A 17,643-nucleotide genomic window follows, 5' to 3' on the forward strand; every position below is an offset into this window, starting at 1 on the left:
ATTTAGTGCTGATACAAACTGTGTAAAGGAGTATAATAGATTAAGAAGAACCTATGCTCCTCATTTAGGTCAGTATCCTGTGTTGGAGAAACGTGTAGTTTCTCGAAAAAGGAGAATTGAGAATATCTGTAATGAGGATGTAGAGAGGAGGAAAAAAAAGAGGAGTGATGTAATTGCAAGCAAAAAGAAAAAGGAAAATGTTGAAGAGGTTGTAGGTTGTCATTTTGAAAATAGCTCTGGTGTCAACTGCTACGCTAATGTAGTGCTGAATGTTGCATTTTATCTGGAAAGTTTGCAAGAGCAGATAATAGTAAATCAGAGAAAAAGATTCTGTTCTGAGTTGAGTCTCCTTTGTCAAAAGCTGAGTAATGATAAAACTCAAATAGAAAGTGCTACTGAAATTAGAAAACTTTTAGATGTATGTTCAGGACGAACACAGTTTTCTCAAAATGTACAGCAAGATGCACAGGAATTCTTGATGTATTTTCTTCAGGTACTGGAAGAAGAAGGGGTGGCATTTATAAATATGTTTGGTGTCTCTTATAAATGGGAACATAGTTGTGAAAACTGTTTCAATACATGTGGCTCTAATGTTGATTCTGAAAGGTTTATTTATTTAACATTGCCAGACAGTAAAACAGTCACTTTTGCTAAATTAGTTAAAGATGCTAATCATAGCATGGAATGCGGTGAGTGTAAATCTGACATGTTTTCAACGTTAATTTTAAAGGAATACGGACAGTATGTAATTTTAATGATGCAACGATGTAAAGCTGATGGTTCAAAATTGGATACTTTAATAAAGAAGTTTATAGGACAGCAATTATCAATTTCAGGAAAAACTTTTGTAACAGTTGCAATAATTTTCCATGAAGGACCTACTGTAACTTCTGGACATTACACAGTTTATCTTAAATGTGAAAAAGGCTGGACACTGTGTAATGATTCCCAATTGATTTTCAAGCAACGTTTGCCTTTTGATTTAGCAAATTCCTATCTAATCTTCCTGAAACCTAAATTTTAGAGAGACTTGGCAAGATCTGTACAAAACAATTTTACCATTTTATTGGATTACCATTGGAATTTACAAATAAAAAGATTTTTCAAATTACCATTTGGCCTAAAGGAAAGGTAACCAATTGTATTGTGGACTTATTTAATTCCTAATTAATCTTTCGGAAACCAAAAATTTTAGAGAGAATCGGTAACATCTGTACAATTTAAATTTTGGAATTTTATTGGATTACCATTGGAAATTTCATCAAAAAAGATTTTTAAAAATACCATTTGGCCTAAAGGAAAGGTAATCAATTGTATTGTGGACTTATTTAATTCCTAATTAATCTTTCGGAAACCAAAATTTTAGAGAGAATTGGTAACATCTGTCCAATTTAAATTGTGGAATTTTATTGGATTACCATTGGAAATTTAATCAAAAAAAATTTTTAAATTACCATTTGGCCTAAAGGGAAGGTAACCAGATGTATTGTGGAGTTATTTGAGATATATTATTTTTGTGATTATGCTTCTGTAACAAAATTGTCAGACGGTATTTTAAAGAAATAGTTATTGTTATTAGATGATATTTTTTTTGAATATTTTGCATTTCTATAATGTTATGTTTAAGTGAGAAGAGATTCTGGGCCTTTTTAAAACAATCTTTGAGATTGTTATTTTTTTTTTGCCCGCTGTTAAGTGATGAATGCAATTGCTTTCACGATTTATAGTGAAATGCAATATATTCTGAAAACAGCAAAAAAAAGGCAAAAAAGTGTTTTTGGAAAATATGTAAATACGTGTACTGTGTTATATAATGATTTATTAAATATTAATACTTTTTTCTTTTTTTTCAGATTGTGAAAGAAAATTTTCGAAAATAAAACAACCATTTTTACAAGTAATTTCAATTTAAATTTTAATTAAAAATTCAATTGTTGGGTGGGTCAGGTAAGTCAGAAATTAGATGGTCCCTTTCTTCCACTTCTCCTCAAACAGATTTTCAGTATTTAGCTTTTAATCCCTCAAGGATCTTGAAATGTGGTAATTGTTTTTTAGTGTTATTTAAAAAAAAAAAATATACGCTTACGGTAAAAAAAAAAAAACAAAGTTTTTAAGAAAAAATAAAAAAAAGTTGAGAGGTAAGGTTGGCTCTTAAAAGAGCCGTTGTGTTCAGGCAGGGACAGAGGAAAGGAAGAATGGGAACATTAGCTGGTAGGACAAATGTGCTGGTCTATTTTGTTGTTAATGAGGGGAAGACTGGTCTCCCTATGAACAATTAGACCATGGCAAAATGAACACCGCATTGTAACCCTCGCAAACCGATGGTTCGTTTCCACAGGACCAGAAAAAGGTGAATCTGCCCCCACAGATGAAGGGCTCAGCTGAGCTTCCGAAGATGGACTCGGCTGAGCTGCTGTGGATGTGCTTGCTCGACTTACTGAAGGGTTACCTCTAGTATGTCGTGCATGTGTCCTAGGGTGTACATCCTCAAGGTGTCGTAACATAGTGTGATTCCCGAAGGAATACTTCTTGTTAGGATTACCTCTTGAAAGTACACGCTGGCACAGCTTACAAGTCACCAAAGCAGCATTGACTTTTTTCTCGCCCTCAGGAAAAGTAAAATACTCCCATATAAAAGAGCTCTTCTGTTTCCTCTTTCTCTGCCTGATGGTGGTGCTGCTAGCCTCACTCTTAGCAGAAGAGTGCTGGTCTGCCATCGTATCCCAAAGACAACTCAGCTCCTTCTCCTAAGGGATCACAAGCAGAAATGAGGGAATGGGTGTGGTGTAGGAGAGTTCTAGAACTGAAACTACTTTGAACCAATCAAAAGTTTTGTTTCATGATCACATGACCCACCGTGCGCGTACGTTACGCTTACGTTACGCTTACGTTACGCTTACGGAGCGCTTACGGTGCGCTTACGGTAAAAGTACGCATGCGCGTAAAAAAGACACGCGCTCGCGCGCATGCGCATAGCAGGCACTCCCCAACACTAACGCGTAACGTGCGCGTGTAGCGTACACACTTACGCGCCCCATACGCAGTACGCACGGCTACGTAAATTGCGTAACCATACGCAAAAAGAGTAGAAATATTACGAACATTACGCAAACCGTACGCTTACCGTAAGCTTACCGTACGCGCCATTAAAAAAAAAATAAAAGGAAAAAAAGAATCTCTATGTTATACTAATATATCTTACCTGTTTGGAAAAAAAAAATGAGAAAAATTAATATATTGCAGAATTTTTTAAAATTAAGCATAGTGTTTTAAGAGAATATAAAGTAAAAAAAAAAAATGTTTAATATAAGAATTTGTAAAAAAAAACAACATAAAAAATCAATGAAAAAACCATGGGAATCACACATTTTATAGGTAAGAATTAGCATTTAAAAAACCATACAAATTCACTGAAAAAACCATGGGTTTCACACACGTTATAGTTAGGAATTAGCATTTAAAAAACCTTGCAAATTCACTGAAAAAACCATAGGTTTCACACATGTTATAGTTAGGATTTAGCATTTAAAAAACCTTGCAAATTCAGTGAAAAAACCATAGGTTTCACACACGTTATAGTTAGCGGACATTTCACTCACAAAAAACCATTGAAATTCCCCCGTTATAGTTAGTTAAGCTAACTATAACTCACGCACCCGCAATCCACTGCTGATGACGTAACATATTACATCACTCATGACATGGTCAGTGACATCACTCATGACATCACTGATGACATCTCAAATGACATCACTGATGACATCATCCTTGTGACAGAGTGATAGACCTCCTCTCACCCTAATATAACCTTTGATACAAACATTCAAAAATAGAGACTGACATTTTCAAAAAAATGGACATACCAATACCAGTTACAACAATCTCTTCAGTAATTCTAAGATCCACATACACATCCACTCATTCACCAACAGTCCTGTACAGTCACTCATACATGTACTCACTCATCATATGTACTCATACACCTATACATCCTGTTACACAATGCCACTCATCCATAGAGTTACTCACACACATAGTCACTCATGCTAATAAAGAGTCAAACATCCATTTACTTGCATATTCAGTTATACACACACCTCATCACGTACTTCTACAGAAACTTACACATACTTACTCTTTTAAATAATCACTAATAAAAACACATAATTATTCATACAGGAACTGTTTCAATCTCTCACTCTCACACATACTCACTTATATACACCAATAGTCAAATATACTTCTTTAAAACATATTTAGTAACTCATAAAGACACTATTGAGACAGTCATTCACTCACTAACACACCCATACACACACTCATCCAACCATACAGTCATGCACACATGCTGTCTTCAACACATACAACCAGAGAGTCAATCATACATGCACCTATGCACTACGTAATACCCCTCACCGAACCATGCAGACACTCAGACTGATACTCAAAAAACAACCTAAAATCCAATATAAACACCCATGTAGCTACTCACCAACCCAAGCAGACACTTATACACAAAGTGAGAGACTGATACAGATAATTACATATTTAAACATTACTCACTAAGCCATGTATTCACTAAGATACACTTAATCAGTCAGTTACACAATCAAATTTTCAAAAACAAATCATCCTTTTAGACACTTATATACCCATTTATTTTTCCATCGACCTTGAGATATACATGTATAAAATATATTTAATTTTCAGAAAAACACACATTCACAGGATGATGTCATCAGTGATGTCATTTGAGATGTCATCAGTGATGTCATGAGTGATGTCACTGACCATGTCATGAGTGATGTAATATGTTACGTCATCAGCAGTGGATTGCGGGTGCGCGAGTTATAGTTAGCTTAACTAACTATAACAGGGGAATTTCAATGGTTTTTTATGAGTGAAATGTCCGCTAACTATAACGTGTGTGAAACCTATGGTTTTTTCACTGAATATATATATATATATATATATATATATCCACAGAAACACCTCCGACTAGGGAGTCCCCGACCCTGCAGGGCGGCCTCTTCAACCGGGCACGGAGAAACCCGGCAATTCCACAACAATGAAGCACCACACAAGCGGCCCACTTACGAAAACAGAAAGCATTTAATCGAGCTTTTTAGCACAGCATTCCTGTAGTCCCAACTAGTTTTGGCACCTTGAGCCTTGGTCACGGGCAGGAAATAACAACCATAGTGTCTGTGCCTACAAATTTATAAAGTTTCTGGTCACCTGACTGACTCTGGCATCCAGCTCCCAGAATGCATCATTTCATACGGGTAAGTAATGGAAAAGTTCATCATTTTGGCTGTTACCAAATGTACTATTCAGCACCCTTGTGCATTCTTGATAGTGAGAAATTAAAATCCAAGTGGTAATCAGGCAGGGTTCCTCATGAAAAGCACAATGCTGAAATAGCAAACTGCTCAGTTTTCATGCCTCTGTCGTCTGAACGATTGGAAGGGGACTCATCCCCGACCAAATCCCTTCCAGCGCTGCCGATCATTTTACCAATTGGCATTCCTCAGTAGGTCTGACGGCAGCGTGTGGGTCATGCTGCCTCATTTTAACATTCACAGAAACACCTCCGACTAGGGAGCCCCCGACCCTGCAGGGCGGCCTCTTCAACCGGGCACGGAGATTCCCGGCAATTCCACAACAATGAAGCACCACACAAGAGGCCCACTTCCGAAAACAGAAAGCATTTAATCGAGCTTTTTAGCACAGCATTCCTGTAGTCCCAACTAGTTTCGGCAGATAGATATATAATCTTTACAAATATCACATTAAAATTCATATAATAAAAATATATGAGAAATTTGAATTTATAAACACAAAAAAAATACATTAAAATAACTGCAAACAATAAACAATGTTTAATAAAGATATTACTTAGAGAAAACTAACACAGTAATCAAAATTAATTATAATTACAAATTGTAGATATGTACTTAAAAAATATAGAATAAAAAATACCCCAAAAAATAAATAATGAAACATAATTTACATTTAACTACATTTTTAAATTAAAGCAATAAATGATAAAATAATCAGAAAAATAAATCACCTAAATATAAATTAGATTTAGAAGGATCAAATTCACTACCCCCACTCCAACCTGACCAACTCTGGCTTCTTCCTATTGCATCGCAATGGGTGATTGTGCATGCTTTGATTATTGCAAGACTCGATTATGGTAATATTCTTTATCTGGGTGTCGGAAAAACTTTAAGTGATTGCAGATCATACAGAATGCAGCAGCACGTCTTCTTTACCATCTGTGAAAACATGCCTTTGGTTCTTTCCATCTACAGACTTACATTGGCTCCCAATTGACAAGCATTTTCAGTACAACACACTTGGTTATATGTACAAATCCATGACAAATTCAGGACCACTTTATCTTAGGTCACTGGTGCAACCCTATCTTCCCAATCGGGCTTTATGCTCCAGTAATCTTAATTTTGGAGTGGTGCCCCGAAAACATAAGACAAGGCCGGAAACAGCCATTACAACGAAGCTTTCACAATGCATGCTATTACATAGCATGCCATTACAATGCAAGTGCCATTGCAGCTTACTGCTATCACAATGCATGCCATTACAATGCATATGCTTTTACCATGCATGCTTTTACAACGAATTTCGTTATAAAGGCATGAATGGTAAAGGCATATGTGAAGTACATATAAGTTTAAGGTAAGTATATATATATTGATAGTCAATCACATTTTTTTTTTAAACTTCCCACCCTATTCCCCTACAGGTCCAACAGCACACCAAAAATTGACGCAAAATAAAAAACTTTAAAATATATTAGCAAATAGAAAACAGCAAAACCACGCTAAATGATAATTAAACATACTTAACATTAAAATAACAACTTACAACACTAAACTAATAAAACTCAACTATGCAATTAAAAACGATTATATGTACAACATTATTTAAAAGATGATATAAAAGACTTTTAAAAAACATATTCTTACTTTCTTTATTCTTGACATCACAATTTGTTTGACATATTTAGCGCAAGATATTTTGGAAAGTATATTTTGTTGAAATACAACTTACTGCACCCAGTAAATACAAATTGGAATATTGTTTTTTATCAGTTGTGGTAAATACTCCACCCTATGCTACACAACTTGTAATGATTTTTACTAGCACATGGTCAGGCAGAAGTCACATTCTAGTAACATTTTAGGAATGGCTGACAATCTGTTTCTATTCAGGGGATTTATGCTATTAACACATTTTGCAGGAAGGTGCTGCATCGACATTGCACATCGAATGGCTGCTGTAACGGTTACACAGCAGTTACACAACCAAAGTATGAAGGATCAAGAAAGGAAAGCGAGATGGGTAAGAAAGAGAAAATAAGCATGAAAGAACAACTCGGCACTGATAACAATAATAGATTACAAGGCAAAACATTGCAGAATGTGAGATAACACATGCAAGCAACACAACACATCCCCCTTCATCAACAAATGAATCAGTAATTTTGGACAATCTTCCAAGATCAAAGCCTTACTTGGGGTTCAATTTTCAAGTGTTCAGGCACTGCCTCTAGTTCTGCGTTAGAAATACATGACATGGGTAATTCAGATTGTTCTGTAGCTGGAACAGTGTTGTCTGGGGTCTCTGAATACATATTGTCTGTCTCATTCATACTGGGGCTCACAACAGAAGAGTTGGAGGAAGCAGAAAATTCAGATTGTTTCATGGAACTCTTTCCAGTGACTGAAAAACACTTAAACTCAGGTAATACAATAACAGATTCTCCTCTACAGTCTTCACCTGTAAATATGTTTTCACTCTGAGGGGATAAATTGTAGTGAGCTTTGAATACCCTTTTTAGATTTCAGCATTTGCCATCTTGGGTGATGGCACTTCTCTTAATAACGTTGACAACTTTCATGAGACTATAATACCTACAACTTCCCTTCTTTACCAATCTGGGTATGCGGATGCAGACAAAGGAGCCTATTAGGATGGCGGACCCTAGCGGTGCTGGGACCACCCGCCAGTGGTGCAGCGGTCCTGCACCGGCAATTAGAATGCCACCGCCACGGTGGCAGTGGCATCCCGCATACATTGCATTGTGGCGGGCGGTGCTGGAAGCAGCAACCGCCACAATGCAATATATGCATGTTGCGCATTTGGATGCACAACGTGGCAGGCACCATGCGGTGCCTGCCACCTTGTGCATGCAAATGCAAGGGGTTACCATAGGTACTTTTTTTTTTTTTTTTTTTTCTTTTAAATTACTCTAACGGATCAACCGTGGTTGATATTGGTGCACTTCAGTGGGGAGAGATGTGAAGGATCTAATTAGAGTAAATACCTACGTCTTCACCAATAGGTGAGCAAGGAAAAGTCTTCCTTTTTGTTTATTTACCCTCACACACCCTAGTGGTGTCATGCTTCATCATCGGGTCACCCCGACGCCTAAAAGTCAGGGTGGGCTCAACCACAGTATTGGGAGCTCTTGATAGAAGTTGGTGACCTGGGGGGCTAAATAAGTTAAAATACCTCAAACAGATCCCCGGTTTCCCTTTATTCTTGGGTCTGTTTGGGTAACTAAAAATTAAAGATTGGGTCGTACAAGGAGTCTTATGGTCCTAAGACCCTAGTGCCAACATGTTTCAGTCCTATTTTGGCCATATAGGTCCTGGACTTTTATCAGGGCTAAGTATTGGCCTCCCTAGGAGACAGGATATAAGGGGGTTTCCCTATCCTGTATGCAAATCAAGGGCAGAGTAGCTGCTCCTTGTAACAATGATTGATGATTTACCAATCACGGGTAGTGATCCATCCGATTCTCGAATGGTTTCTGTATCTCAGGGGATCGTTAAGCATCTAGGGGTAGCTTTGTAGTCAAACCTTCATCAAAAGTCCTGCCCCGCATGCACACCTACTTGGCTCCGGTCCCCGGCTTACCATAGGTACCCCCCATGTGCACCACGCCAATGGACCCCCAAAGAAAAAACCACATGCCTTTCCATGGCTGAATCTCCGCCATGGAAAGGTACTTTTCCGCCATCATAGTAATATGCTGTGCTTTTCGACCCGGTAGTCAATCGGGTGGATTGCCTACCAGCGGATCCCTCCTGCCATCGTAATGCGGCGGGGGGAAAGGTTATGCGGGCGGTGACTTTTGGCGGGCGGATCGCCACCGCCAAATGGGCAGTGGCGATTCGCCCGCTATACTAATCACCCCCAAAGTCTCCAACCGTAATTTGGGGTACTACCACCTTGTGGGGTAGGCACATCTCGAATTTGGATATTTCCTGATGATGCTGTACTTGCCTTAGAATTCCTTCACTACTCTCCTTGGAGTTATTAAAGCCTGAAAGAGGATACTTGGATTTGATTCAACACGGGCAAATGGCTGACACAGGTTACCTGCCTCTCAAAAGGATGAAAGGAGACTGTGACTAAAGTTGGATAAATCCTGTGTGTTAAGATTCTCTTTCTGATAGCTACCTCAAACTGGACATCTTTAATTAGAGTCATGTGCACATTGTCTTTGAAACACCTACTGAATAGCTCAATCATACCAATTACATTGGGGGGCATGCAGTGCTGTTCTGAGATGCTCTATCTTGTTTCTGGTGAGAGATTCTGTCATTTCAGCTGACGTAAACTATACCCCATTATCAGTCATAAGGTACTCAGGGTATTCTTCATTTTCTAAAAATGTTCATAAGATATTCAAGCACAACTTTAGTGGAGATTCTTTCTGCAAACATCACTTCTGGCCCCTTAGAATGGAGATCTATCAAAACTACAACCTAATGCATGTCCGCGGGCACATTTTTGAAGTGTACTTATATGTCTAAACCTAACTTTTGCCATGGTCTCGTGGGCCATGGAACATCGTGCATGGGAGGAACACTGGGTTTTACATGACTTGTCAGAGGACAAACAGCTGACAATTGCTCACATGACGTTCAGCCTTGATGTCCATAGCTGGGCAACAAAATGTCTCTTAACCCTTTCGATGCGCATGACGGAGCGGTTCCGTCATGCGCATCGGTTGTGCTGTGCGGATGACGGAACCGCTCCGTCATGGCCCCGCCCGCGCACGAACCCTTCAGCACAGCGCGGTAATCCGCGCCGCGCTGAAGGGGTTAAACAAGTTTTTCAAATTTGACATGCTTAGGTGCCTTTTGTGCCTTTCTTTCTATGGTAATCTCTCACTCCTTCAGGGGGAATACACTTTGCTTGGCATTGCCAAACACACACTTTTCCACAACACTAAGGGCCTGATTTAGATCTTGGTGGGACTGGTCCCGTTGTAGCTTTTTTGTATGTCTGCCAGCCCAATTCAGTTGGGCATTGGAGGGAAGACTGAAATGGTCCAGCTGTTGGAGGGAGTCCCACTGAGATTCCCACCGTCCAAGATCACAAAGTGCCTTTCCATCAAGGCATCTGTGGTGGGGAAACCTCCAAGCTCGGGTTGGTGGAAACAAAGAAAAAGGGGTTAAAACTCACCTTTATTCAGGGTCCCACCACCGAGTCTGTCTTCAACGCTATTGTCCAGGTCCGCGCTTTGCTGGTGCTACGTGACCACAATGCTCAGCCACCCTGTTGTCACTGGATTCTAAGGTACGCTGTTGTGGTGGGTGGGCGTGTACAATCAATGGTGTGTGTGTGTGTGTTTGTGTGCAATGCTTCATGTAAAAACAATGGCCAGTACGCATTACCTACATATACATATTGACATACACACAACCAATGTTCCCTCTAATTTTTTTCCTCTGTGTGCGGCAGAGTAAGGTCTCTGTGAGCTGCAACCAAGGCTATGCAATCCAAAAACCCAACTCTTTGAGTGTAGACCAGGGCTCTGAGTGGGAGGAAAAAAGTAGGGAACCTCTCAAAGGGGCGTGACCGATGCAATTAAGGGCGTAGCTTAAAAGCAATTAAGCTAAAAATCTGTGCTTAGCATAGTGTGCCACCCAACTGATATTTTGCTTCTTCTGTCATTGCATCCAGATATAGAATACAAGTAACATTACACCTACAAAAAGCCATGACTATTGGCTTTGTCAATGGTTGTTTGCTGCATAAAGTTTCATATAATATTGAAAATGCTTCCGCTCTCGTAGAGGTTGTGGGTTAATGCTCAAGTTGCTCACTTAGGAGATGGGTTTTGAGTCTCGGATCAGATTAACGCCCTGTGAGTCTCGGCAAATCAATTAATCCCCATGCATACAAATAAATAAATAAATAAAGCATACACATCACTCCAATACTTTTGGGTTGAGTTTACACTTTATAAAACTTGCTGCATTTCTTTTCTAAATGCGGGGCTGATGATTTCGCTTTTGAAAGAATTTATGTTAAATGCAGCCCATAATGGATGCTGTGATCAGGGGAGCAACTAGTACCGAACTTTGGGGGGGGGGGCTAACACTTCCAGCCAGGGTTGGCTCTAGCACTGGTCGCACACTGTGCAACAGCCTTTTTTGGTGCCCTTCTCCCATTTCCTCATTCTCCATTAATTCCCTCGCTACCACTCACCAACAATGCACCTCATCTCTCTATAGCATCTTTCTGACAAACATTACATTTTTTATAGCGCTGCTCAGTTTACTCACACTCAGATCTGTGATCTGCATGGTACACGTTCTTTGTAGCAGGCACATTAACCCTCTGCACTGTGTGGGTAGCGGGAGGGCCCATGTGAGTGCACAGTGAGCGATGCGACAGTGTGAGAGTAGGGTAAGAGGATTAACTGCAGGGTGAGTAAGTGACCATATGAATTTGGGTGTGGCTATAAGTGCAGAGTGGGACGAATGAATGCATGGTTAGTGATGGGCTTGTTTGAGTGAGATTGCAGATTGAGTAGTGAGGGGGACAGGTGAGAGAAGTATCCGCAAGTGCAGGGTGAGTAGTGTGCTCGTGTGACTGCAGGGTGACGTACATGTTGAACAGCACAAGTGTATTGTGAGTGCAGAGTGATCACAGTGAGTGCAGGGTGAGCAGGTGAATGGTGTGAGTGCATGGTGATCAGTGTGAGTGCATTGTGATCACTGTGAGTGCAGGGTGAGCAGAAAAGTGAAGGGCGAGAATAAGGAGTGGGTTGTCTGAATGCAGTATGCATTCCCAGACACTTGAAGTAACTCAGTTTGTTATGACAGCGGCATAGATTTTCAGATATAAGTTAAACTATTGCTATTATGGCATTAACCTCTTCAATGCCTATGACGAGCTGGTCTCGTCATGGGCCGCGGTTGCGCTGTGCCCATGACGAGACCAGCTCGTCATAAACCCCGCCCGCTAATGAAAGCGCCGGCACAGGGCGGGGAAAGGGGCGGGCACTGAAGGGGTTAATCAGAGATCGAAGGTGGAGGAAATAAATAATGTGCTGATCCTGTAACAACCTCCGAGTCTTATGATTTGGTTTGCCAGCTCATTATTTTGATGTCCCGAATGGTACAAAAATAAGCAGTCACCTAAAGCCGTATTTTCAGAACTGATCTGTGCATACTTCGAACAGCAAATATAAATAGAAAGCGCTTTTAATTATGTTCTGGGCTGCCTGAATGATCCATGACTGATAATTAAAGGGAACAAAGACAGAAAAGTCACATTACAAATAAATACATCCTTTTTTTTTATAACCCTATTTAGTGTCAAGGCGAGGTCTGTGCAGGCTCTTTAAACAACACGACTGGCATTTTTCTTTTGGCAACCCTACTTTATATTCCTTTTCATGAAATGCATTCTAACACTACGGCAGTAAATGTAAAATACAAATGTAAGGAATAGGCAGAGTGGGGGCCCAGGGTGTGCTGGGACCATAAACAAAAATAAGCCTCGGTAACCAATTTACAAAGTTATGTAAATATGCAAATGATCTTTAAAGACCTGTGAAAAACTCGGGCCTGACGGAGATAAGACCCCAGACACTGCCCAGCCGAGCCCACAGCAGCTCGAGCTGCAGGAGCCCGGGCTGAGACACATGACGGGGGCGGGGTGGTTGGGGGAGGGCTGAAGACCTTTTAGCCCTATTGGAGTTGCAGGCTTGCAGCAAGTTTAAGTGCACAACGTGTGCTTTCAGGATCCAGGATCATCTGAAAGCACACGTTGTGCGTTTAAACTTGCTGCATTTCTTTTCATAATGCAGCACGGCTGTAATAATCACGGTGCCCATCAAGGGCTGCATTTAACATAAAAACTTTCAAAAGGCAAACAATCAGACCCACAGCAGCACTCTATTTAAAAAAGAAATGAGGCAAGTTTAAAAGCACAAACGTGTGCTTTCAGATGATCTTGAAAGTACACCTCGTGTTCATAGACTTGCTGCATTTCTTTTCTAAATAGAGCACGGCTGTGGGGCTGATTGTTTGCCTTTGAAAGTATTTATGCTAAATGCGGCCCTTGATGGGCGCTGTGATAACATAAATACTGTTAATCAGACCACAATCATCCCTGCAGCCGTGCTCTAGTTAGAAAAGAAAGGCAGTAAGTGCATGAGCATTTTCTGCCTTTTGGCGCACAAATGTTTTCCTAGGATGTGCTGTGTGTGCGCTCTCCATACACAGCACTGCGTGCTCAGGAGGACAGAGGTGTGCGCTTGCGTGTGCTCACCTTCCAGGGAACAGTGCACACAACATATATGTGTATTGAGATGTAAATAGGTAGTACTTACCTGTATCCCCATCATCATTGCTCGACTGCATCAGGACTAAGCCGCCAGGACAGAACCAGCACAACGGTAACATCTAAATTGGCTCAGTGCAATCACGCTGGCCTGACGGTGATGGAGTACTGCTATCCAGCAGAGAAGACGGCTGCCTGCAGCATTCTCCTGTCTATCACTGCAACATCTAAATACAATGGACAGGGCCCTATCAATTCGCCAGAATACTTGGGACAGCCACTGTGGTGGGACGGCGGAAAGACCGGCACAAACTAAATCAGGCCCTAAATTCATGTTGTATGCGAAAGAATAGAGAGGACCTATTAGATTTTTTATATCAGGACATCTTTTGCATACATATTTATGAACTTGTTGCAGTACATCTTTCTATTCTCCAGTTACCATTTGTCCTCATTCAGCCCTTCTCTACTCATAGCACACACATCACTGATGCAGGCAACCACTTCCGTCTATCATCCACACAAGTTTCTCACTCCAAATTCACCTGAGGCAGTCTGGATAAACACTCAGCAGGTTGGATGGTACACCCTGGTCTATGCATAACATTTAAATTATACTCTTGGAGTTTTGAACAATGCCTGGCTATTTGGGAAATCCCTCCCTGGGACAAAATCTAGGTGAGAGACTTATGATCAGCATGAAGAGAAAATCTGTTACTCTTTATGAAATGTTTAAGACCTTTGACTTCCCACACACATGCCAAATGTTTGTGTTCAATCACAATTTGAATTCCCACAACTTGATCGAATTCCCCCAATCTCAAGGGAAGAATTCCTTGTTTACTATAAAAAGTTGAATCCGGTTCCTTCACTGATTGCTGTCCTCCTCATATTTTAAAGGAAGCGTTCTTCACCTGTCCAGAGCCCCCCTATCTTTCTTGAATAACTCTCTTAAGCTAGGCATTGTCCCCGATATCTTTAAAAGCGCTGAAATTGTCCCGATCGTGAAGAAGCCCAGTTCTGACCCCCTGGTTCTTAGCAACTACCGACCCATTTCCCTTTTGCCTTATTTGGGCAAATGTTAGAAGCCCACGTAGCAAACTGTCTTAGCTCCTTCATTGAACACTCCCACTTCCTTGACTCCCACCAGGCTGGATTTAGACCTGCACACTCAACAGAGTCAGTCATCCTTGCAGTCATGAATGATCTTAGAAGGGGGCCAACAAAGGCCTCACCCAGGCCCTGGTACTCCTGGATTTGTCTGCTGCTTTTGACACGGTCGATCATGGCCTCCTGATCGACCGTGTCAGCAATGCCGGGATCCAGGGTCTGGCATTGAAGAGGATCTCTTCTTTTCTTACTAACCGATTTCAAGCAGTTCGCCTTGCCAATTTCTCCTCCAAAAAAATGAAATTGACCTGCTGGGTTCCCAAATTGGTCCTAAATTTTGTTCTTTTTCAAAAAAATGATGTGTCCTTTCTTAAGAGCTTTCTAAGAGGTTCAATCAATGTGACAAAGTTTTTGATGAACTTTTCATAATATTCGCAGAACCCAGTGAAGGACTTTAATTCTTCCTTATCGTCAGGAGCGGGTGCATTCTTTATGGCATCCACAAATGACTCTTTGTGGGTAACACCCTCTTTCGACATGGTATGCCCCAGATAGTCAACTTGTTTCTAAAACAAGTAGCTTTATTTAGGACAAAGCACCAAACCCTCATTGTCACTCTCTTGCAGACTTCTCATAGAATGGCTTAATGATCTTCCATGTTCAGCCAAAAAGTCCTAAAAAAAATTCTCATTCTCCTTTTGACATCTAGTATACAAATGATACCTTTCCAGAGTCTTGATGATGGTAGGCTTGAATCGTTTCCCTATTCTTGGCATTGCCTCCTCAAACTAATCCTCTCCTTCAGCTGTTTCAATTTTCTGAACACCTCCTACTCTTCAGATCCCTGAAGATGTAAGAGGATACCTTTTCTTCTTTCTACAGGCATACGATTGGTCTCTAATATGGTATTTAAATGATACATTTTTCCTTCCATTTTTTCCATTCAATAGGTGTTCGCCTTTATACTGTAAACATTTGTGTGCAGATCAAATTGCATGAAAGCGCAGAATGGAAGTGCAAGGAATTAGGAACTGTTACACAAATCAACACAGTCTGAGGAGATGGGAATTCTATCAAAACAATAGTCACTGCATATATTAAACAGGGAATGCACCTGTCAGGGTGAAGCCATATGTGATGTACAAATGTATTGCTTCCTGCAGAATATGTGGCACAGCAGTTCTGTAAAGTTGAAATGGCTCATAACGTAGGTCAAGAAAGTAGGCAACTGTTGTAAATCACACACAATGGAGTATGAGGGATGGGAGCCCAGTATGCATGATCTTGCTTGTGTAGGTTAGCCCATACATTATCACCCTCCGCAATGGCCTCCTGTAGAAAAGAAGATGGAAAGTATTTTCCCTTAAAAGACAATGGCAGAGTTGTTATGTATGAGGTGGGTGGTACGGAGCGTTGAACAATTTTTGGACCTCACAACCCTCTTAAAACTCCGCCCTACTTGAACGGGCATGGGAAAGCTGAAATACAGGCCCCAAGCAAAGGTGCTCAGCTGGGTACTTCAATGCAGCGCATCACAACTCGATCAAGTATTCATTTCTCCTCATAACCTCAGATCGTGCAAGGGTTCTTTTGACTGTTGTATCCCGTTCCTCGTCGCCAACTGAAGTAACACACCACAATTTCCAGATACGCGCAAACAAGAATTCTTTATTTATTCTTCAACTCAGACCGGCATCGCACAGCAAAATGGCCACCATAGCTGTTACACAGCTGTTACACAACCAACGTTCCGTGGAAGGAACCAATAAAGGAAAGAGGGGGAAGGAAAGAAAGGAACAAAAAAGGGAGGGAGAGGTGGTGGATCCATTCTCAATAGTTGATACTGTTGAAGTTTGCCGTTCAGCAATGGCGGGCAAATACCATGAAAGCCACATACAAGTTATTTTGAACTCCATTTTTTTATGAATGGGGAGTCAACACAATGCGGTTGAAACACGCGTAATGAGGTTTCGTTGTAGTGTCGTTGTAGGAAATGGACAAGCAGGTTTTGGAAATGTTGCAGCTTGTTCAAAGCATATTTGAGGTGGCATAGGTGCAAGAAAAGAAAATAACTCATTCAAGATCTTACTATGGCTTCAACTTCCTATACTTTACTTCGAAACTGAAGATATTGACATCAACGTACTGTAGGCTATTGATGAAAAAAAGGCTACCTTTCCACACTATGGGGGTTATTAGGATGGCGAAAAGATCACCACCGCAGGGCAGGGAAATGCTGTGCATGCCTTTTTACCATTGCGGACTGTGCTGCAGCCAGCAGCACCGTCCGCAATGGTAAAAGGGCAGGATGCGCCCACCAGTAAGGCGGGTGCATCCTAATTGGGCCGGTGGGGCCGCTGCATGTCCCATCACTGTTATGGTGGCGGGCAGACTGATGTCCGTCTGCCATCATAATGAGCCCCATAGTTTCTGGGATATAATTCTGGGAATCATTTAAATTAATGAGCACACCTATGTTGTTCATGGCTTTTAATGCTGTAACAAAAGTTCAGTTCATTTTTGTAGCCCAACACTCTTTTGCCCAGATTCTGAAAACAGTCACGGGACACCGCACAGCCAACTAAAATGATGCCCTACGTTACGTTGGGTGACAGGGAACGAGCAGGAGAGTGCAATTTCTACAGAAGATATGGCTCTCTCCTCCCCTCTACCTAGCGCCAGTGCTGATTTTAGTTGCTGTGCACCAAGCACACACCTTAGCTACCATAGTGCTAGGGTGTGTGCCTGAGTCTACCATAGGTTTTGTACTGGAAGGGTTCCTTCCAGTGCAAAATACTATGCTTAGACAACCTTTAAAACTTGTCCTACTTTGTATGTGTGCTACAAAGTGCATCACACGCATGCCAAGTCAGAAAAGAAAGCAGAAATAAAAACATTTCTCCCCTTAAC

At 40.9% G+C, this 17,643-nt stretch overlaps 1 protein-coding gene across 1 annotated transcript in view; it reads left to right on the forward strand.

The window, feature by feature from the left end:
• Positions 1–17,643, forward strand: part of LOC146809759 (CD5 antigen-like) — a 123,070-nt gene that overhangs the window by 79,251 nt on the left and 26,176 nt on the right. The gene's annotated exons all lie outside the window — the stretch shown is intronic.

Source organism: Triturus cristatus, chromosome 7 (genome assembly GCF_964204655.1).
Source record: "Triturus cristatus chromosome 7, aTriCri1.1, whole genome shotgun sequence".
Lineage (NCBI taxonomy): Eukaryota > Metazoa > Chordata > Amphibia > Caudata > Salamandridae > Triturus > Triturus cristatus.